Below are 25,169 nucleotides of genomic sequence, written 5' to 3' on the forward strand. Positions count from 1 at the left end.
GAATTTTTAGAACTTAACAATACTAATGATATATCAGAAATTTACATATGGGATGCCCTAAAAGCTTATCTATATGGTAGGATATTGAATTGGTACAACAAAAAAAGAAAGCTTGGGATAAAGAGCTGCAAGATATACAATGTAAATTAGACACTTTAAATCTTAGTAATATGGGTGATAAAGATATATCAGATAAAAGAAAAGAAATAAATATGTTAAATAATAAATATCTAGAAATATTAAAACATAAAACTATGATCAATATAGAAAAAATCAAGTTTATAAATTTCTCTTCTAACCCTAAATCCTTAAAAATTCTTGCTAATAAAACAAAAAGATTAAATAGATTTAATCATATTAATGAAATATTCTCCCTAAAAAAGGAAAAATGGTATTGGAAATTCATAATATATTAACTGAATTTAGAGAGTTTTTTTATAAACATCAACCAAACAACTACTGAAATTAACTCTAAAGAGGAAATAAAAACATTTATTAATAAATACACTAAAACAAGACTTTCAGAGGAACAAGGGATTTCTATTGATAAACAAATATCTTTCAAAGAACTTCAAACTCACATTACCAAATTAAAGCAAAATAAAGCACCAGGTAATGACGGCATCATCCCTGAAATTTACAAATTACTACCTATAAATGCTCTAAAATTGCTTTATAAAGTATTTAATCTTGTTCAGGACAAAAACATAATTCCACCTTCTTGGAAATACACTTTTATTTCTCCTATTTTAAAATCTAACAAAGATCCCTCTAAGTGTACCTCCTATAGACCCATCTCCCTATTAAACACTGATTACAAATTATTTATGTCCATTTATGGAGAAAGGCTTAAAACACTTTTACCCAAATTAGTTGATAATGATCAAACAGGGTTTATAATGAAGAGAACTTCATATGATAACATTAAAAGAATATTAACTTTAATTGATTCGGTGAAAAATCTTAAAACAAATTTAACCCTAGTTAGTTTAGATATAAATTGTGCTTTCGACTCAGTTACATGGGAATATTTGTTCACTCTATTAAAGGAATTAAATTTCTCCAATAATTTTATCAATCTTATCACTCTGTTATATGAAGGTAGCCAAGCTTATGTTAAAATTGGCACTAGTATATCTCAAAATATACCAATAGTAACAGATACTAAGCAAGGGTGTCCTTTATCCCTTCTTTTATTTTCATTAGTTATGGAACCATGGGCAAATTTAATAAGACATGATACAGATATTGAAGGATACAAGTTAAACCCCACTATATCATTTACAATACAAATGTTTGCAGATGACATATTGATTACTCTTGGGAGTAGAAGGGAATCTATACAAAAACTTTTTAAAAACATGGAATATTTTCAAAACAATTCCGGCCTTACTTTTAATAATAATAAAACACAAATTCTTTTAAAAGGTTCAAAAAAATACAATATACCTGATGAATATAATGAATATATAGCTCAGTCTCAACAAATAGCTTATTTAGGTATAATTATTACTAACAATATTAAAGATACCATTCAAATAAATTATAATAAAAGTCTATTACAGATAGAATATTTAATAAATAAATGGAACAAATTACCCTTTTCTATGGATGATAAACTTTTAATAATAAAGATGATCCTTCTCCCCAAAATCTTATATATAATTCAATCTTTATCTATACCTCCTTCTTACCAAATAATTAAAAAAATTAATTCAATGATTCAGAAATTTTTGTGGTTCCCAAATAAGCCAAGGATTGCATTAACATACCATATGTATAATTAGAATAATGGGGGTATAGCCTTACGAAATTTAGAAATGTATTCAGTTTCATCAGTATTCAATACAATCTCTCATCTCATTGATGTGGAATATACTCCTAAGTGGAAAGAGTTTATAGAGGTATTGTCACAAAATACCAAAGATATAAACACTTCCTATAAGCTAAATATAATTAATAATCCATTTATTTGGAGGTTAAAAGATTATATTTCTGAATTTTCTTCTCTGAGTTTTAACTGTAAGCATATAGTTTTACTTTTAAAATCATTTAAAAATGTTATATTTAAATATAATATATATATAAGGATTGGCTTTTTTTAATTTTCCCTATAGCCTACACACACAGATCTATTTTCTCTTCAGATTATACAAAAATGTCTATATTTCAGCAAAAGCATTTAACATTTTGGCACCAAATGATGATAAATAATGAGATAAAATCCAATAGTTTACTTTTGGAAGAGTATAAACTTGATTCTTGTTTATGGTTAGAGCTTCAAGAAGCTAGACAATATGTATTAAATAAATTGGATTCTATGCCTCCTATAATTAGGAAAAAAATTCCCAAGCTAATACAATATATGATTTTATCAGTTTTGCATAAATCTCCTGCTAATAACAAGTTATCAAACATTTATAGGGCAATTAAATGTGATTTAGATACACATTCAAATAATTATTGGAAATATTGTTTTTTAATTAATAATAATCCCCCTTCTGAGAAAGACAAATTTGATATTTTCCAATCAGCAAGTATGACTACTTCTTCTTTAAAATGGAAATTATTCACATGGAGATTTTTAAATAGATCATTTATCACTCCTCATAATATAAGTATATTTTCTAAAAAGAATATAACATGTTGGAGATGTAATATTGAATTGAATGCTGACTGGTCTCATATGTTTTATAATTGCATATATTTAAGAAAACTTTGGGATGATATCAATAATTTGTTGCAAACAATTTTTACTGATAATTTCTTTATATCGAAATCACTTGTTTTATTTAATACTCCTGTTCCTGATTGTGTAAAAGAGAATAATTACCATTTGGTTTGGTCTATACTATCAATAGCTAGAAAAGCAATCACTAAGAATTGGAAATCTAGTACAGCACCTACATTTTTGGAATTTAAAAATATACTCCTTGAAACGTGTAATTTGGAAATGTTAACTATTAAATCTAGATAATCTAGGAATACTACATTATATAATTCATGGAATATCATCTATGAACTTCTAGAAAAATAGTTTATTAATTTATGTAAACAGATTATTTTTATTAATCCTGCAGCTACATTAAGAACATTTTTTTTGCATGATGAATGTATTTGTACATAGTTTAGTTACATTGGTTGATATATTAGAAAGTTTGTTTTTTTAATTTCTTGTTTTTTAACTTTAAAGAAAAAATGTTATAATTTCATGGAAATATTTGTTCATTTTAATAATTATTTAATAAAATTCTTTGAAAAAAAAATGACCATAAACCCTCATTAATGCCTCATGTAGCTGGTATGTGTGGATGTCTGTATGGGTACTCAGTGTGAAATGTGTGAGTGTGTACATGTGAACACAGCCAAGCTCTGTGCCAGCATTATTTCCTGGCATGTCAGACAGGTGTGAGCCATGAATGGTAGAGATATCAGTTCTTTGTTGTCATCCACAACCATGAGAACTGGCTCTGCCAAGAGTTGCACTGGCATATCCATGAGCAATGTCTGCTGGTCCGATGATCTCTCCTCACAGCTACACCCAGGTTCACGGCCCTGTGGCCTACCACGTCTGGGTGGGGACACCTCAATCACTGACAGACCAGTGGAAGTAGTGCCACTACAGAAATGGGATTAGGCATAGTCATGTCGGCTAACACCTGATGTTGTGGCCCTACAGCCACATGGATGCTTTGTCTCTCCCAGCACACATTCCATCACAGACACTGTCCATTTTAATGTGGATTCATCCAATCCATTGATTCTGCCACATGGTGGAGGCAATCAAACATGTCAGCTTATGCCACATCTAGAACCTTAAGCATGTCCTCAGAGGCTCTAATGAAGCATACCTGTGTCTCCATTATGTCCCTAAATATAAGGCTAGTAACAGTTATCATTGATAAATAGTAAAGAATCCAATTTGAGTGCCAGTCAGTTTTCAATGTTCCCACCACTCCTCTGCATGTTGCCATGGGCTATTTGAGAACCATAACACCAGTGTCAGTAACATGTACATTACACACCAGCATCAGGTGGAGGGCAGATGACAGGCCTCCTCCAATCACTCCTAGCAACACTCTTGCATGGCACCTTGACCACACATTGGCTATGGCCAGAGTCAACTGGCACTGGATACACAGTAACCACACTACCCTGATCAACTATGTCACCTTCAACCTCTCCACTATCTGAGGGCTCAGTGGAATGGGCATGCATAAGCACACTGACTGTGTCTGATGGAAATCCAGGGGATGTGTGAGTCACAACCTCAGTGTCAGATTCAACTTCTGTACACCCCGACTGTGCCTCCATTTGGCAACCATCATCAACAGAGCTTATCAATACTCCATCAGGTGGAAAGAGTCCTACACTTCCACTGTCAGGATCACCTGTGATAATAAGCAACAAGCAAAGGAATGAAATTACTACTTCCAAAATATGAACTCAAAATATCTGAACAAAAAGCAACACTGTTCACACAATTGCAGATGCAACAGCAGTACAGACACTCATTACACAGTTCTCACACATAAAGATAATATATATTTAAATAACAGCTAATAAGAAATAGTGGCTGCCAAAAAAGCAATTACTAGGAAATAGAAATCAAAATCTAAACCAACTATATTAGAAGGAGTAAATATAGTAAGTGAGATGAAACAACTGGAACTGAGATCTATAGAAAAAGATTGGAGCAAACTACATAGGAAATAATGGGAATTGTGGAAACAATACATAGGATGAATGAGGTTTAGAAGAAGGTGGAACTTAAATGAGCTATGTAATGTTTGACTGAAGGCAATTGAATAGATTATAAGTGATGTATAATGTTTGCAACTGAGAGTGTGTCAGTATGGTTTTTGACGTAAAATGTTGGCAACTTGGATTGGGTCAGTGTGAATTGTTTTCTTTTATATAAATGTATGATCGCTTATGTCATAGTGATGGTTTAATAATGATGTTTCTTCTTTAAAGAATAGGGGCAGGAATTTAATAATTTATGTAATGTTGTTTAGGTTATATGATACATAGCAATATATGTGAAGCATAATGTTTGTTAATTTTAACTTGTTAATACAGTTTGATTACTTTTATATAAATGTAAATGTGCCTATGTCACAAGTGATAATTCAATAAAGATGTTTAAAAAATTGCTTAATGTGTGCAGATGTCTCTCAGCACTTTGCAGGGAGAATGGGCCTGGAAGAAATTAAGCAATGAAAGGATGGCAGTTAATCATCACAATGGGAATAACACAGGGACACTGAATGCAGAATCACCCATATGGCCTGTAAGAAACAGCTCTAACTGAAACTTGTCTGAGCTGTTCACCCAATCCCATGTCTACTGAACAACTCTCTTGTTTAACTGTATGACTTATCAATAGGGGCAGATAGAAAAATCATATATCACAAGCAGTGTTAGTCAAATTATATTTCAGTCTACAAGCCAGTATAATTTTATCACATGTAAGCTTCTCCTGGGACACACTTGACCTCCCAGCTACATCAACACCAACATCAAACACATGGTCCACATGTCCCCCTGAGCTGTCAGGATCTCTGACAGTGGACAGGAACTCCTCATTTGGTGTCAGTCATGGCTCAGTAGCAGGACCACCCCCATAGCCAACTGTTCTTTGGCAACTGCAGCTGCCCTCCTCTGTGCTGATAAAATTATATCAGTATCCTGATGTTGCACCAGATCATAACTGTGGCCGTGACCACCAACTGTGTTTATATCAGAGACTAACTGCTTCCAGCTCTCCTTTCTGGCAGCTATATTGCCTTGGCCTCTGTCAAGCAGAAATGCTCCATGCCACCTCAGAGCTGGTATTATGACCACATTCTCAGCATCAGTGTAAGGTGGTTTTCATGGATTTGTAGGCTTGAGTGCCATAATCCTATGTGACATAAAACAGAGAAGGATAAAACACATTAATGTCACAAAAGTAATGTATTTATTCACAAAAATAATCAGTATGTATACCCTTTTACAACATAAAGCACTTGAAACACACTTCTCATTTAGGACAACAGAATGGTAGGTGCCCCCCCCACCACACACACACACACACACACACACACATACATAAATGAAGGTTTGTGAAAAACAAGGAATACCACATACATAATATGTTTTCCACAAAATTATTAGGCTGTCTACACATTTTCAATTGAAAATAACTTGAAACACACTTCTCATTTAGGATAACATAATGGTAGGTTGCACCCCAATACAAGGGTCATAGAAGCACCCATTCTGGCAACATTCAAATAGTGATAACTGAAAATGTATGCCATTGATTACCGGATGACAATTATCATTGATAAATAGTAAAGAAGCCAATTTATGAGTGCCAGTCAATTTTCACTGTGCCCACCACTCCTCTGGACATTGCCATGGGGCATTTGAGAAGCATAACACCAGTGTCAGTGGCATATACATTACATTTCTTTCTATTATTATATGAAATTGCAAAAGCAAATGTTAAGAACATAGTTGTGCAGAAAGTATAACCTGTCTTTCTCACAAATGTAAATGTCTACCTAAACTGTTTTGGCCAGCAGTGAAGTATAAGAAGGGAACACAGATAAAGCTTTTCTCCTAGATGTATATAAATACATCTGTAAAACTTTACAAAATCTAAAACGTCCTTGAATAACAGAAGCAAAATAAAGACTTGTCTGCAGAAAAATCACCTTCAAAGTAATATAAATCTTTTGTATTGTCCAAATACAACAGTCTCCTCACTTTCAAGTTCCCTATCTACACATTGACCTTTTTATAGTGTAGATTCAGCCTTCTGACCACTGTGTAGATACAAATGAGGTGTGAACTCTTTAGAATTCCTGAATGCCACACTTTTGAATTTGTGTAACAGATGTAAACATAGTATATACTCTAAACCATTGTTAGGTGCTAATGGCTTGCAACTGTGAATGATTAGTGTGAGTGAAAGAAAACACAACAGAAATTAAGTTACCCTTCCTTGCTGTGGTTGCTTTATAAGGATACAGTTTTGTGTTGTGTGTAACAAACTTCAGCCAGCTTTTAAATAAAGCAAAACACCACATGTGTATATTTTTTGTCCATAATACCACAAGTCTCCTGCCTTTGATGAAAACTGTTGTTTACTGTTATGTATTTTTATCACCCCTTGAAGGGAAAATTATATAAAATGCACTATAGACTGAATGTCTGATATTAAAGCAGAGAAAAGGAAGAATGACCAAATTACAAAAAGAAGACAGAGCTGCATTTCTGCAAACATATGCATAAATGCTTGTGCAATCACTCATTGCACTAAATATGTTAGTCCCACATGTACAACCAGCTGAGAATGTCAAGCTGTCTTCTTCCAGCTTTTCCCAGTTAGGGGTCGCCTACGGTGTGGAGTTGCCAGTCCGGTGCCCAACCTTCCACAGAAGGCACACACATGCAAATACTCATGCCTAGGGCCAATTTAGAGTGTCCAATCCACCTTCAGCATGTCTTTGGGATGTGGAAAGAAACCAGAGCAACATTGTTAACCGCTGCACCACCGCAGCTGCCCTGGGAATGATGAACTGTATGAACTGTTAATACTGGATATGAAACTTGAATTGCTAGTAAACACAAGATTTGATTGATGTTGCAAAGGTGTGTCTGGGCAAACAGGGATAACCTAGCATTGCTGTGTTTTGTAAGTGCAATAGTCTGATGGTTCAAATCCAGAGTGCTATAACTGTTTAACCATTGTTTCACTTTTTTCTTTTCTTTGTTTTTTTTTTTTTTTGCTTTGCCAATTTTCCACAGTGTGTGGTTTAGTGCAATCATGACTAACTGCCTAAAAAAGTTGAAAATTTAATGTTAGTTCCCTTATTAAGTACAAACACACTTAGTGACATTGCACGGCAGCCATCAACATAGATGGTAATGACTGCAGAAAGTACACTTGTTACCTGATTGTCTGTGTAGCACAAGGTATAAATATGCTTAGCTAAATAAGAGAGAAGATAGATAAAGTGGGGTTTGAGTCCCATTCCCATAGTAATTACTTTTACTGAGGAAGAGTCATAATGAGTATTTACACAAGTAATATATGCTCACTATTGCCTTTTGCATTTGCATGTTAAATACCTATGTGCAAACAGGTTTCACTACTTAAGGAAGAAAAGGGAACATTTTTATTTGGTTTGCATTCCTTCATGCAAACAGGCTCAATGGTAAGGCATGGCCATCAGCACTCTAATATAGCTGATGTGGTACCAGGTATGAGTACAATGCATTCACAGTCAGAACACAAGTGAATCCTAGTTCTAATCTAGCACAATCCACTTTTTAGTAAGGGTGTCCCACTGTAATTTTCATAAAACCAAGCAAGTTGATTGAACAAATACATGTTTTTGTAGGTATCATGTATTATGTGGATAACTGATTTATCATGACAATTATGATTATGTAAAAAATACAGTTGCATTTCTGTGAAGAACACAATAGTTTACTAACAGTCATCTAAAACCCTCTCATAACCTAGGTACAACTGTGGAACAGAATGTTATGTGAGATATGTACTACAATTCACAAATATATTACTAAAGTTATGCAAGTCTATCCATTTTCCACTATACTGTCAGACATTAGTTCTGCATCACAGATGAGAATGCATAAGCCAGAACCTTGTAATGTCACACACATACAGTCTTAATGGAAGTATAGCACCAATCACTCTTTAAACTTATATCATCATATGACCACAAAGGTCAAGTACTTCTTCCATGGCAATGAGGAAAAATCAGCTAGGTAGAAATGAACACGTACCCCTTTTTTTACATAAGTTTGAATCCCACTCTGTACAAATTACTTTTAACTGTGTGTAAGTCCCCACAAAATGTCAAGTCATCCCATTTATTTCCCAAAGTAATATATTTAAAGCCAAGAAATTTAGCATTTCAGTGTTGTCCATTGGACAAAGTGTGACCAGATATAGCAGCACACATGCATAAATTATTGCAAAATGTCACATTATCCTTGTTTCATAAAGTCCCTTCCCTTTTGCTAGGCAATGTTTCTCTTCACTTACCATCACACAAATGAAGTTGGCATTGTTGTGTGTGCTTGCACAATGGTCGTAAAACAAAATATCGTAAATTGATGGAAAAACACTTCTACTGCTGTTGGAGGACTTTTGCAGACATGGCAGGAGATGGGAAGGATGGTGCCAAATTCAGGGCACAGAGGTGGGGTGTGAAGGAGTCAAAAATATTTGTTGTACTCCTCCTGAAGTGCTATAGCTGTAGGCTGCTGCAGAGGGACTATACCAGGTCTCAGTATAAGGCACAGGCTTGGAACAGCCTAGTCAGCAGTGTCTCCAGTGCGACTGGCATACCATACACTGGAGAGCAGTGTTGGCACCATTTCAGTGATTTAAAATGGTGCAAGCAGGCAAAACTCGACCAGTGGCTAGATGAGTTTAGAACTGCTGACAACCCACAGTTGTATGCATATACAGATAAAGCAATTAGAACTTATATGGAAGGGAGTAGATAAGTAAGACTGGTATTCATAATGCTTTCATGTCTCTTTTTCTCTTCTTTATTTTACAGCTGCCCAGGAAATCTCAGTGAGCAGGGAGGCACATGCTGAGAGACTGGAGAGAGTAAGAGAGGCAAGAGGCATGCATGAAGCACAAATGAACATGATTGTATTAAATGTTTGGGGATTCTATAAATCAGTAGTAAATTAAGCATGCAGATCTTAACTGTAACAATAAGCATGCATGCTTTCTTCTGTAGCTGTTGGTACTTGTATTAGCCAAGTGCAATACTATATTCAGATTAGGTTGGTTCAATTTCACCTGCACTAATTCAGACAGCAGAGTGGTGCAGCAGTTTGCATTTTCACCTTTCTGCAAGAGGTTCTCTGGTTCAATTCTCAGCTGGGGTGCATTCTCTGTGGAGTGTGCATGTCCTCCCTGTGTTCATGTGGGTTTCCTCTGGCTGCTCTGGTTCCTCCCACATTACAAAGACATGCATCTGAGTGTTTACCACTGGGTCTATGCTGAAAATTGGCTCATTCCAAGGCAGACTTTCCTGGTTAACAAATGTTAAATAAGTAACCTGTACGACAAATACCATTTTTAAATTTTAATTGCAGCAATATTAGCTTTACTGCCATGTTGTTAAGTTAATCCATAGTATCTTTAAAACCACATATGGATTACCTGAATATTCCAAAAATTACTTGTAACAATTCACAATCATTTTTGGGACTGAGGAAGATGTGTAGCTAATATAGTAATAATAAAAGTATAATTATTGTAATAAAGCATGAATGTGACATACAATGGATCAAATCATCTCTTTTCTTTTTTGTCTCACCCCAGCCCATCTCCCTCTTGCTCTCTCTCTCTCTCACTCTTTTTTTTTTTTTTTTAATGGAAACACACCGTCCTAATGTCATACCTTTCTGCCAACAAAGGAAATGCTTTTCAGCACAAGGAGGTATGCCACCTGCTGCAGTTCAGCCTGCCAACCCTCCACTGGCTGCCACAACAATTCCCAGCACCTCTGGGATGCAACCTGCCAATACTGCCGCCCCTGCACTACCTGGCCCTTCCACATCAGGTAGCATTGCACTGGATGCTGGTGCCTTGATACACTCATAGAGTATTGGTGGAGGTGATGATAATGTCACCCACCAGGAGCTACCAGGGATGGTGCGTGATGTCATAGAAAATGGCCTTGGTGCCTCTATCAGTTGTCTGGAGGGGTTGCTCATTAAAGTAGAAAAGAGACTCCTACATCAAGCAGGAAAGGGACAAGGATGGCAGTTCTGAGAGTGAGTACAGGATTCTACCTATTCCCATACTTAACAGACATGTGCCTCTGATGTCCCCTACCTACTTCCTGTCATGGCGTCCCCAAGGTTTTGTGTCACTTACCATCCCTGTGTCTGTCTTGTTTGTCCTGTTTGTCTGCACCTGCTTCCTCACCTACCCTACCTACCTAACCCTGACATTCCTATGTCCCTTCCCCAACATTCCTGTCTTCTTGAAATCCAAAACAAACAAAAAAAAAATGGGCACCTGACAAACAAAAGCAAATGTCCCATACATAGCTGTCCACTTCACATATGTGTCTTCTCAACACACTTAATTTGGTCTAATTGGTTATACAACATTATTTCACTGTTGTCACCCATCTGTGTTGTGGTGACAGTCCAAATTCATTCAGTGTTCTATACATGTTCGCATTACAGCATTGAAGAAGTGGATATTTAAGGTTCTTTTCTAATTCCCTCCTGCAAATTATTTTGGTACTTCCCCTTTGTTCCTCAATCTCCTTGACAGCCACCACATTAAACCACTTGCCTTTCAACCCCATTTATATACCTTTAACCTAGTCAAAAATAGAATCACAAACCACATACATGGCCAGAAATGGCCCATGAAAAAGTCTTCACTTTTTATCCTCTGCATTTGCAGGGAGTTTAGCATCACATACCAAAGCCGAGCAGGGGTGAAGGGCTATCTATATCCTATGGCAAAACCTAGTGAGTTTTTGCCATCGGCTGCACTAGTCCACCTATTTACATGCAATGCTACTTAAATTCACTGTGCTAGAAGAACACAGTTACAGGAGAGTAAAGAAACTACTTTGAAACAGTTACTCTGACAGTTCTTTAGACTGCTGAATGAAGCAAAATCAACTTCCAATGTGGAGTGTTGGTATAAATCACTTTCCTGAAGATTTTTTTTTGCCTAGAGTAGCAAGGGTTTGATTCCATATCATATAACACCATTTCTTAGTGTGATGTTATATGTGTGTGATATGTTTAATCACCTACATCTTAACATTTGCCACAATTAAGAGTTTTCACTGAGATATATTGAATACTAGCCAAAAATTAATATTTTAAGTGGCATCCACCCTCACAACTATGATATATTTATCCAGCCTTGTTCTGCTTGTCATAAGCCTGTTGTCTCTCTCCTAATCCTTCTTTGCTGCATGTCAGTCACATCATGCTACAGGGCATGGCAGCTTAATAATGACAAGAGACCAAAAACATGACTATAAATGTTCCATTACAACAAATATTGCAATGTGCATGTCGGTCTTTCTTTGTATTCACCCCTTCACTCCTACCCCGCTTTACACATGTGCATCTATTAGGCTTATGGATCTACAGGTCATCTCATGGTTTCTGAATACTGACATGACTCTGCTGATGGATAATACAAACATGTTACCTTGATTCAATAGTTTATCGGGGCTCCTGTATTGTGCAAAGTTTAAAAATTTGCTGTAGGATTCCCTTTTTGTCATGTACAGGTGATGATGGGTGAAATGTTCCTCTAATGTGATGTGGAAACTGTCCTTATTATGAAGAAGCCTACTGCACACACTTTTCAGGATATCTGGCCCTACACAAATAGCATATCTGCTGAGTCATAATAATCATTTCAAAAGATGGTGTTCTTTCAGCTTTTCCCGGTTAGGGGTCGCCAAAATGGAATTCCGGTCCGCTAATGATTGGTAGTAGATTTTTATGGTGCCGAGGTGCCAGCTCGACGCCCAACCTTCAACGAAAGCATGCCCATTTTACGCATGTCTTTCGAATGGGAGGACATGCAGACTCCACACACAAGGTGCTACAGCCGAGAATCGAAAGGGAGAACCTCTTGCTGTGAGGCAACAACGCTACTGCTGCACCATGGTACTTCAAAAGATGTACTGCCTGTTATCTTTCCTAGATAGCTGTACACACAATTAACTTGTTTTGTGCAGTGCAGCTTGCAAAACAGCTACTAGCTGGACAATTGTATTGAGATAGGCATTACTGATAAAATTTGGGGAAGACACATACTTTAGTGTAGTCATTGATTGTCATGTTTGTAGTCCTGATCATATTTACTTAGCTAATGCCATCATGACACCATTTAAAAAAAAAAAAGAAAATGATCGAGATTTAAACCCTGGCTTACTTGTGCTCTGATGAGGAGTTCACTGTTCTTACACACTGGGCCACAGAGAAAGCTAGGCAGCAGGTGCATTTTCCACATTCAGTAATGTCATGCGTGCTGATGGCTGTGCATCACCTCTCGGCTTGTTTGTGTGAAGGAAGGTGAACCAAATGAAATATTACAATTTTTTCATTAAGCAGAGAACCGTGTTTGCTCAGCACTTCATGTCACACAAACGAGGAAGGCAATGGCAACAGTTATTTATATAATAAAACTGTGGGCCCAACATTTTAAATATAGACTACAACATGGACATCACAGTATATGTCAGCAATTTCTTTCTTAACATTATCTTGCAAACTACTTACTTCACAAGTTCAAGTTGAATTCATGAAATGCAAATCACACATGCACTAACACTTTGCCATTGTCCATGCAAACCAGTTTCTCAGCAATACACTATATGAAGAGCTGTTTAACATGCATTAATCTGGTTAATCGGCTGTTATCTTCCATGACATGAAAAGGCATTCATAAATACAGGAGAAGGGCAGAGACGAGTGTGCTTGAATGAACACATATTTTCTGATATTCATTAATTCCCTGCAGCAATGCACTTGCAAGTGATATCTCTGTACTCGGGTCATGGTCAGGCACACTACAGAAATACAGAGCATAACTGCTTTGTTATATTTGGTATGAATTTATACTGACACTGGACTTTAGTCATCCATGATCATATCACATTGATATTGTCAGAAAATTCTACTAATGTGTATATTACTTCATCTGAATATGAAGACACATACCTTCGACCTTGCAGTACTGGTGCTTCCAAAATGAGTGTGTCTGTGTGTGTGTGTGTGTGTGTGTGTGTGTGTGTGTGTGTGTGTGTGTGTGTGTGTGTGTGTGTGTGTGTGTGTGTGTGTGTGTGTGTGAGTGTGTTATCTAAACAACATTCTGAGAAACAGGTACATGTATAACTCAGTTCTGCAACATGTATTCATGACAGCTTCTTTCATCTAGGTTACCAGGATGTTTTTAAATATATTTTTGCAAATTGCAACCACACAGTCATATCTCAAGACCTAACTTTGTACACGTCTTATAACAGTATATGTTATCTGTGATACTATGATGATGATGACACTATGATAAAGAGCACTGAGAAAATAATGAAATCAGACGTCTTTGATGGTGATTATGTTAATTTCTGTGTTCTCCAGCTTGTGTAACTAGTTAGATAGGGGATCGAATTGCACAAAAGTCAACTTGTATGAGCATCTGTATGTCTGAGTGTGTGTGTGTGTGTGTGTGTGTGTGTGTGTGTGTGTGTGTGTGTGTGTGTGTGTGTGTGTGTGTGTGTGTGTGTGTGTGTGTGTGTGTGTGTGTGTGTGCCCAGTCAGAAAAGCTTGCCTCCAGGTCCTGCTACCCTCAATCAAGTATCATTCAAAAACAATTTTACACTGGTGCATGACTCCACAGCAATTTCATAAAACCCCCACACCACCATCTTTTCACTCTACACTTATGATGCCATCCTCAATAAAGTGCACTCTGAAATGATTAAAGTCAGATTTATGCTGTGGCACTAGTATTAAACACTCTTGTCTCTAGCTTGTGCAACTAGTTAGGCAGCGGTTCAAATCTTGCAGCAGTCAGCCTGTTTGTGCATAGTTTGAAGAGCTTGACTCCAGGTCTTGCTCTATCACTCAAGTATCATTCAGAAAATACTGGTACATGACTCCACAGCAATTTCATAGAGACCTCCCAAAATTATCTCCTCACCATGCAGCAATGATGTCATCCTCTGTAAAATGCACTCTGACATTGTTAAAGACAGAGTTGTGCCATGGCACTAGCATTAAGTACTCTGTTCTCTAGCTTGCATAACTAGTTAGGTAGGGGATCAAAGCTCAAAGCAATTTGTGACTGCATAGTCAGAAAAGCATGATTCCAGGTCTTGCTGCTATCACTCAAGTATAATTTAGAAAGTACTTTTACACTGGTAAATGACTCCAAAGCAATTTCATCCAGACCTCAAAACATCATCTTCTCATCATACACTGATGATGTCATCCTCGATAAAGTTCACTCTGACAATGATAAAGTCAGACTTGTGCTGTTGTGCTAGCAGAGAGTAGTATGTTCTCTAGCTTGCATAACTTGATAGGTAGGGATTCTATCTCACAGCAACCAACTTGAGTGTGTGTGTGTGTGTGTGTGTGTGTGTGTGTGTGTGTGTGCGTGTATGTGTGTTTTTTCAACTATCACTCTGAAGACAATTTTACATTGGGATCCACACACAATCCTCACATCTTCTTCTCAGCATACACTGATGACATCCCCTATAAAGTGCACTTAGTATTAAACTCTGATATCTATGTTGATGCAAGTGTTACATATTGTGTCCTTTAGTTTATGTAGCTAAATAGGTAGGTGTTCTAATCTCACAGTAGTCAACTTGCACATGTGTGTGTTTATTCAACTATCAGTCTGGAGACAATTTTCCACCAGGATTTGAGTCCATATTTATCCTTCCAACATCTTCTTCACAGCATACGCTGATGATGTCATCCTTTATAAAGTACACTTTGAGACTGTTAAAGTCAAACATCTGTAGTGGTGCTAGTTTTATGTTGTATAAAATCCAGCTTGTATAACTACACAGGTGTGTCTGAATCTGACTTCAATCTGCGGTGTGTGTGTGTGTGTGTGTGTGTGTGTGTGTGTGTGTGTGTGTGTGTGTGTGTGTGTGTGTGTGTGTGTGTGTGTGGTTGGTGGTATATTACGGTACCTGCATGATGTTTTGAATCTCTTTTCATTTGACTCCCACTCAGAACATTTCACATAGCTCCATGAATCCAACTTCCCCTGTTCCCTCCATCCACTATACATCCTTTCTGCGGAACACTGAGGATTTCATCATCTCAAAGATGCATACACACATCATGAAGCAGAGCCAGTACATTACCCTGTGCAAGCCATCTACAGACCACTGGATGTGTGATTGCTAATTCTGTCATGGGGTGGTGCATATGTTACATATGGACAGAGGTAGTTTGTAATAAAATGAAATACACACACATATGCACATATAACTTCTATCTTCCCTCCCATAGATATAGCAATTTTACTTTAAATGGTATAATAATAGCTAGGATTTTATGTGCTCTTGACCGTTAGCCTAGTAATATCTTATGACCCTCTGAAGATTGCACATATCAATGTTGCTGCCATGCACTTGTGCTATGTTGAAGTGTGGATGTACTGTAGTCCTACAACAGTGTATTCCAATCTGGGATTTAAGCTACTATATTGATACCCACTGCTGCCATTTGGTTATACGTTCCTTCCATAAGAGCTGTAGTAATATGTCTCCGGAGGACTGTTGACACTGAATGATGCTAGGTATATTATTGCCATACTAATGCATGTGGTCTTGTCGTGGGGTATATCAACATTCTACACAGTTCTCATTCAACCATCACAGTGACACTTGCATTATAGCACTGATGTGCATCTGCATACCTAGCATCTGGAAATGTGATCTGACATATGGCAATATTACCTCATACTGATTACATGGGCAGATACACCTGGGTTCATTTACATGTTGCAATGCTGTTATATACAGAAGCATATAACATGTTCTGAGTCACTTTCAACCTTGGATAATTTATTGCATGCACAGTTGGGTTGCTATTCACAAGGATTATTCAGGTGTTCCACAGAATCATTTGGGACTGTCAGCATTTGTGTCATGAACTGTACTGCATGAATTGCATCTTCAGCAGCTGTAATGTGTACATATATGGTGTCAGAGCTGTCACCCACACATTCCCACTGATAAACATAAGCTGTATGGTATACAAATGATGTAATGACATGAAACAGATTCAGTTGTATAACTGTGTTAACAGTTCCACCGTGTTGCATGTGATTCATGCACAATGTCGTATTTGGAGGTGCTATCACAAAGTATTTTTTAGCTATGTCTGAAATCTTAAGGGAAATACCCAGTTATACACAGAGCTGGTTGCGGATGGCAACACCCATACTCAACCAAAAGAAACAGTCAACCTGTTAGCTGATATATTTGGATCAAATTTCAACTCTCTATCCCCACCATTTGTCACCCAAAGTATAACTGCCACCATTCTTAAGCCTATTATTTCAAGAGAGCAGGCCACCTCTGACCTCTCTAAGACTAAAAACATGGCATCAATATGTCCTAACAACTTCTCAGGTTGCCTTTTAAATAATGTCAAACATGAGCTAGCACTCCCGCTTGGACCCCTATTTAACAATAGCTTCCAGACAGGCTCTGTTCTGGCATAATTGTGTACAATAATAGTCAACCCTCTGCACAAGGGGGGACCATCATCATAACCAGGGAATTATAGACACATAAGCCTGAATAGTCTCATCAGTAAGGCCATGGAAATAATCATCATTGGATTCATTAAGGATATATCATGTCTGTTAAAATTGGTTGACATCTTCTAGAAGGTCACCATGGTCATGGATGAGGGAGAGAGTGTGCATCCCACCTAACTTGATCTGGCCAGGACATTTGACACAATTCCCCAGTCAGATATTATAGAGAAACTACCTCAACTTGGCATAAACCCTAGGTCACCAGGTGGGCAACCAAATGGATCACCAACAGGACACATACTGTCAAAGTGGGTGAATTCACCTTTAGCAAGAGGACAGTCACCAGGAGCATACCACAGGTTTCTGTACTAGGCCCATTCTTGTTCGGTGTTTATTTTTCAGAAGTCAGTGCAAATGCAGACAGTCTTTGTCTGACCAAGTCTGCAGCTGACTGCAAATTGGGGTCAATCATGGAATCTAGGAATAATACTAATTTACTGCAGAAAGGATTAACACACACAAATGATTGTTGGCAGAGCCATGGAGAGAAAATAAATGAAAAAAAATCATAATTATTCCCTTTTGTAAAGCAAATACCCCACCTAATTACAATATAGACAGCACTCCCCTAAGAGTAGACCCTGTGGTACATGAAGTAGCTACTCAGGCTGACACTAATCCTAATCTGAACTTCAACCACTCAGTGTCCACAGTAGTGAGAAAATCCTTCTATGTGGCCCAATTCATAAGTAAGGGCATGGCATCCAGATCAAATGATGTTATAATTCCATTGTACTCGGTCCTCATCACCACCAATAATTGAGTAAAATCACCCTTTTGTATCTACATTATCAGACATCTGCAACAGCTGGAGCAAACCCAGAGTTTTCTCACCAGGAAGATACAGGTTATAAAAAACAAGTATTACACAGAAAGACTGAAAGCTCTATCACTGTTTTCTGTCTCCTACAAACTACTAAGGGACACTCTGTGTCTGGCCTAAAGAGCAGTGTCCAGTCAAGCCCTGCTGGAAGTGTTACACATTCATAAAACAAACTGCAAGAGGGTCTCTCATTCCAAGGATCTTAACCTAGCCTCTGACATAAATAAATCATGTTGGAGAGGTAGATATGTCTCTCAGAGACTACCCCTTCTCTAGAACAAGCTTCCCATTCACATAAATTAAAGCCCTTCCCTCACCCTCTTCAAGGACAACCTAGATCACTGTATGTGTAATCCTAAATTTACTCCTTGGTTGGGCAGTTGGTATTACATACCATAGCATAGGCGTATACCTCTGTGAACTTTGTTCACCTACCTATTTCAAATTGTTAAACTCCTGTTAAGTCTGTCTAGGGATGTATGGGCTCTTGGGACTTTACCCTAGTACTCTCCTATGAACCAATGAAGTGCAATTATAACCTTGGTACAGGTAGAGTGTGACTATACTGCATCATGGACGTACCAGTACATCACATCAGTACTACAGCTTAATTGTTTGCATGAACACACATGGATGTATGTCAGGATTTCATAGCAGTATAATATTTTGACAAACAATTTCAGGGAGACAGTGATCATGTGGCACATGTCTTGAGGTTTGACATGTGCTTATAGAGAGTGCTCCATGTATTGTTTGGTATGTGTGCTGTATTACAAAGACAGCTTCCTCAGTCGTTGACACTTGACTTTGCACTGCTGTACTTTCTGTGCATATGGGCATAGTTGATGCATTGCCATCAGTCTCACATACTGTTGACTGCTATACCATTCATTATAATGGATCATGTCTTAATTCACACATAAATTGCTGATGCTTCAGACAATATCCATTAGTGTTACATGTGTCAGGTGCATTAAATACCCAGCTGTGTGTGGGGAATCCACCCATAATACTGTGGTGTTTGTATGTGTTGTTATACGTATGGGTAATACCTATGTAAGCCAGAGATGCTTTAGTCAAGTGTATCACATTTGGCACAGTGAGCTCCAACAACTTTTGTAGGTCAAACAGAACTATTCTTTAGGAAGTATACCCATTAGGATTTGACAATGCAGACTTCCCTTTGAATTGTTGTACTAGATACTTATGTGGTACATCTTTCTGTGTTGCACCCAGTAAATGCACAATTCAGTGACAAAATTAATGGCATGGTTTTGATTCTTCCAGATGGTGATTGTGGCTTATGTGTCATGCAAACCTATCAACTGGCCATGATAGACCCTGATTTCAAATACAATTTTAACAATGTCCCTCTAAAACTATCAAAAAAATCGGTCATTTTTGGGGAAGGGTTGATGAATTCCACTTATAGAATATTGACAATCATTACGGTTGTAGGCATGTGTTCCTGAAGAACATGTATAATAAGTTACACTCACATATTCTGTCAAAGCCACTGATTAATGGTGGTTATATTGCAAAAGTGTCCATGATTGTGCCTATTTCTGTCTACATTTGTCCAGGACTCTGCTGGTATGCCTCCCTGATTGATTGAGTGCTATCGTGACATGTCAGTCATAGTCAAGCAAGTAATTTTGTAGATCTTCAGAGTATGCACATACCCCTAATTTATATACCATCCTTGATAAATGTCCTGTCCAATGAGCATATCAGTGAAGTTTATATCACAACCATTAACCTCTACTGGTATATAACCTTGTTTGAACATCACATATAGACCATTATGTGTGTTTATATCATAGTATACTTGCTCAGGAGGTGTAAACAGCAGTACATACCGTGCTATCTACATGTGTGTTTAATGTTATGCTACTGAGTTGTGCTGGAAGTGTACATGCGTTGACATATCCTATTTTGGGGACATTGACATATTTACAATGGCCTCTTCCTCTTTATTCATTCTTATCATTCATGTCTGTGCCCACTTTCATCAGCACACTTTTCCTGCCCAGTGCACATTTCTTTGTATTTGCCCTGCCCATTTAACCCAACCCTCTCCATTCCTTCATTCTTCAGATACTTTTTTTAGTGTTCATTGCAATGAGTACACTTTTATTCACTGTGCTATTAATGCTGGTATTGTAGTATTTTTACCCCTGGTAGTCATTGTGGCTGCCTGCACTATCTCACCGAGCAAGTTTGCTTGCAAGTAAACTTAAATGCATCTTCTTTCTGTGCTTGTGATGCTCTGCACAGTTAGCTGGTTGGTGATACTGTTGCTGGCCATGAAACAATGCTTGCATTCATTTAAGCTGCATGGATATGCAACAGGTGCTGCTGCTCACCTCATTAAGATGTAAACTCTATGTAGGCATTACGCGAAGCCTACACAGAGTTTATTGAATCCCCAGGTACATCTACAACATAGACTTAAATAATGCTATCAGGCTGTCATTAATCTTTAAATAAAATTACAGTTCTCTTATGAACTTATGTGAATGGTTATGAATAATAATGCTTATGAATTAGAACTGTAAAGTTTAAAAATTATAATACACTCATCAAGTTAAACATTTCTTATGACAATATTGCTGCTACGTTTGATTGGAATAAACTTGCTTCACTGGTCCTTAAAACTGCAGCAATGCAATGAATCTATTGCTTCATGGAGTATCAAATGAAAAATGGAAGTTCAAACAGTATTAATAAAGACATAATTATCTGACTTTATGTATAACTGATACACAGAAAACAGCATGTTTGCTTGGATGGTCATTTATCACAGTCATCTGTGGTTACAAGTGAAATACCACAGCATTCAATATGTGCCTCTACTCCATTTTAATTATCTGTTCCTGACATAAGGAAAAAAATATCATGAATTATTTAGTAAGCTATGGAAATAATGCCAAGACAGGAGACCCTTCTTGTTCCATATAGCAAGCTCAAGTGCTTCTAAATGACTTTGATAATATAGATGTCTGCATCATTATTCTGTGGTGAACAGTAGAATATACATTCTTACTCACTTACATATATCTTTTCTACCTTGTTAGAATGATAAAAGCACAGTATACTACCATAAAAAATTTTGGTTCTGATATAATTCTCATACTTACATAAGACCATAGTGCTTCATACAAATACAGCTATGTTAACTTTTCACGCAATTCATTAACTCAGAACAGACTAATTATTTATACTTTGCAGCTTACTTTATATTACATGTAAACTAATGCTGTTAGGAGAAGCAGCCAAGCAAAATGTCTGACGAGAGTTTGAAAATGTTCAGAACTTAAAGAGAAATGTAAAAATGTAACAATAAAAATAGTTCAATAGCTGTTGTGTACTAATTGCATTAAAAAAATTAGTGGTGATCTGTGTTTCGTATAATGATGTTTAATAATTGTTTTTTAGGAAAAGTAAGATCCATACTCATCTAATAACCATGCCAATGTGGGTTATACATCATTGACTAAAAGACCGTATTATTTCAACCAGAGATTTTTTACTGTAGTCATTACCACAGTGCATTTTCCCATACATGTCAGTTGCACAGTGTCTCATGCCTGATCAGGATAATAGCATAATTCATAAAATACTATCTCATTACTGTTCTGGCATTAGCTAACCTGTATTTTTGTTTATGAATCATACACAAGATTTGTACATCTCAATGGTGCAAAAGGGGTACACAAAGGTGAAGTGTCCCCTGCCCTGCATTTTAAGAGAAATGTCTGTGTTTTTAGTATAAGTACTTAAGAAGTGGTATATGAAGTAAGTAGTACAGCATGCTTTTTTTAGCATATAGCTTGCATGTTTAGATTTTCAGGGAAGAAGATTTTTGTATTAGATAGCTGCTAGTTTGCTTTGACTTAGGCATAGTGCTGTCCTCCATCTGCTGACTAGTTTATAAGTATTTGTTACATTTTGTGACTCTTCACATTAGTCTTTCTTCCCTTGTGCTCCTCCTTCACTTTGATTAAGGGTTATGTTTTTTTTTTTTTTTTCATGCTGATACATAAAGGGAAGGCAATTCTTCTTGCAAGTTTCTCTCTATCTCTGCCCTGGATTGACCCTTCTTCCTGCAGCTTACTATATCCTACAACCTAGTCGCATAATCACCTGTCATATAAGATGTTGCCAAACATATCTCTTGCTGGCTCTGGGCTCCAACAGTTAGTTCATTTTCCCCATGGTAACTAGCAGATATTGAATCTTGTCTGTTGCCAGCAAGCATTTTTTGTGTATAATGTTGAACATCAATTGATATCAGCTGCACTGGAATTACAGCAATAGAAGTGGCCCTAGTGCACCCTGGCACGATGGTCTACAGTGCTCCTTATTCATGGCCAAGTGCAATTTTTTGATATACATATCTACATGGTTATGCATGGTGATTGATCCTCATTAGCATATATTAAAATGTGCAGGGGGTCCAACCTCAAGGGCAATCCCATGGATAAGATGTGTCTCACCTCAGTCTGTGGTAGACAGTGCTGACAGTGTTTGTACACACAGGCTTCCATATGTGGAACTCGACTGTTATATGCATTGCTATTTTACTCTAGTTCTTTCTGAAAGTCCATCTGGTTTCTATATGTCCTTGCTGATGGTGTTTGCATACCATGTCATACAGAGCAAAACATGAGCTTTTCAGGTCTAACATGATATGTTTTTTGTTTGTGAATGTGAGTAGTCTGCACTTATTGCCCAGTAAACTCTTCTTAATGTAGAAGCTTATAATCTCTGTATCCCTATCACATATCATGGACATAGCTGTAGAGCCCTCATCTGCATACTGGGGAATATCTGGCTTGTTTCAGGCACACACTTTCACACAGCAGGGTATTCTAGATATGCAGTCATTCCATGAACTGTGTAGGACTCTAGTATGTGTTTAAAATCACACACCAGCCCTATACAATTCTGTACATTGCTTATGAAACCTAGTCTTTGTTTTTCATGATAACCCCATAGAATTGATTGCTAAATGACACTTTTATCAGTAACCAGAATGTGAAGTGAAATATTTTCTTAAGTTCTGACTTCAGCTACCGATTCACCGTGTGTGTATGTGTGCCTCCAGGAGTTTCTGCAGTTACCTTCTACTGTTCCTCTAGGCGTCAAATCTTGCTTGTTCATATTTGCATTAATAATTTCAGAACCATGCTACATACAAGGTATCAGAATATTTTATCTTGAAGAATACACAATGGCAAACACAATTGTATTGATATCTGACCTCTGTCCATGAGTATTTGTTAGAACTGTGAGATGATTTAAAGGCTCAAACCACACCCACTGTGAGGTAAAGGTACAAAAGAGCTGTACTAGAGGGAATGAGTTTAGAGGACCCTGTGCATTATTTACACATTTGCAACCGCTCTTAAAAATAAGCATTATATAAACCTTAATGATTTTTTTTTTTTGCAGATATTTAAATTAAGTAGAAATGTAGATCGCCAGAAATATTGAGTAATATTGCATCAGATGTTTACCCAGAATTAGTGTTATGTGTGGGGGAAGCCTCTCACACTCCAACATTGTTTGCTGCATGCATGGTATGATCATTCTTCAGGTGACTATTACTTAGAGACAAGACAAATATTTGCCTTTCTCCATCTTTATGAAATACATTAAAAAGCACCATTTTTGAAACACAGTGCTTACTTTCTTCAATATATATACTTATGTTTTTGTGGAAGAAACAACGTGTCGGCAATGTGAAGGGGAACCACATACATATATATATATATATATATATATATATATATATATATATATATATATATATATGTGTGTGTGTGTGTGTGTGTGTGTGTGTGTGTGTGTGTGTGTGTGTGTGTTTTCCATTACATGTGGAAACACATATTATTGGTATAATATAATATGACTGTATGAGTGCGTCTGCAATGGAAATCACATGCTGGGCCCGATAATGTTTTGTCATCATATAATACATTTTTCTCTTTCACCCCACTTTCTCCTTCTAACCACAGTTTTACCTCTCGCCCACTTTGTTGCAGCCTTCTTCTTCCCCAACTTCCTCCAGCTATAATCATTTTTCATTTTTCTGACCTACTATCCTTCTCTCCTACCTTACCACCATCTCCTATGACCTACTATCCATCTCTCCTACCTTACTACCATCTACTGTTCCACTACTGATAACTGTACTCACTTGCTATGCTACCAAAATACGTATTCTTCCAATACTCATTTGTAATTTGTATACTGTTTTTCTCTAATAACTTTATATACATACATTCTCTTTCTTTATAAACACATATTCCTTTCTTTACAAACCAGTCTTTGCTCACTCTCTCATCTCTGACACTCTGTCAACTTTTTAATATTCCTTTTCTAAACTAACCACTGTTCCCACCTATCTATTTTGAATTCATGTATTTTCTGTACTTATCTCTTCATTGTTTCCACCTGTCTCTGTCATTACCTCTTATAATTTAAACAATTCAGCTTAGTTCTCTCACTAGTCAATCTTACCATTTCTTATGTTACTCAGTAGTATATTGTCTTATATTTGTATAAATGAGAACTTTTTACAACTTTATTATTTTACATTATACTTGTGTAAATGACAGCTATTACAAATGTATTATTTTATATTGTACTTGTATAAATGACAGTCCATATCAAATGTTAATATTTGTTATACTCCACTGTTTTGCTATTGTGTAACATTTCTTTTTTTTCTCAATTTTTTTTTTTATTTTCAATTAAAATAACATTTATGTAATATTTTTAAATATCATTTTAAACAACTATATACAATATTTGCAATAGCCTGACTTTCAATTATATACACTGTATGTTATTAAATATAGAATTAACAGATCAGTTATCAGAGATACAATATTGATTATTGCAGAGTGTCCAACAAAGATATAACTTTCTTCCAAGGATTATTTA

The sequence above is a fragment of the Protopterus annectens genome, chromosome 5.part0 (genome assembly GCF_019279795.1).
Source record: "Protopterus annectens isolate FY-2018-M chromosome 5.part0, PAN1.0, whole genome shotgun sequence".
Lineage (NCBI taxonomy): Eukaryota > Metazoa > Chordata > Ceratodontiformes > Protopteridae > Protopterus > Protopterus annectens.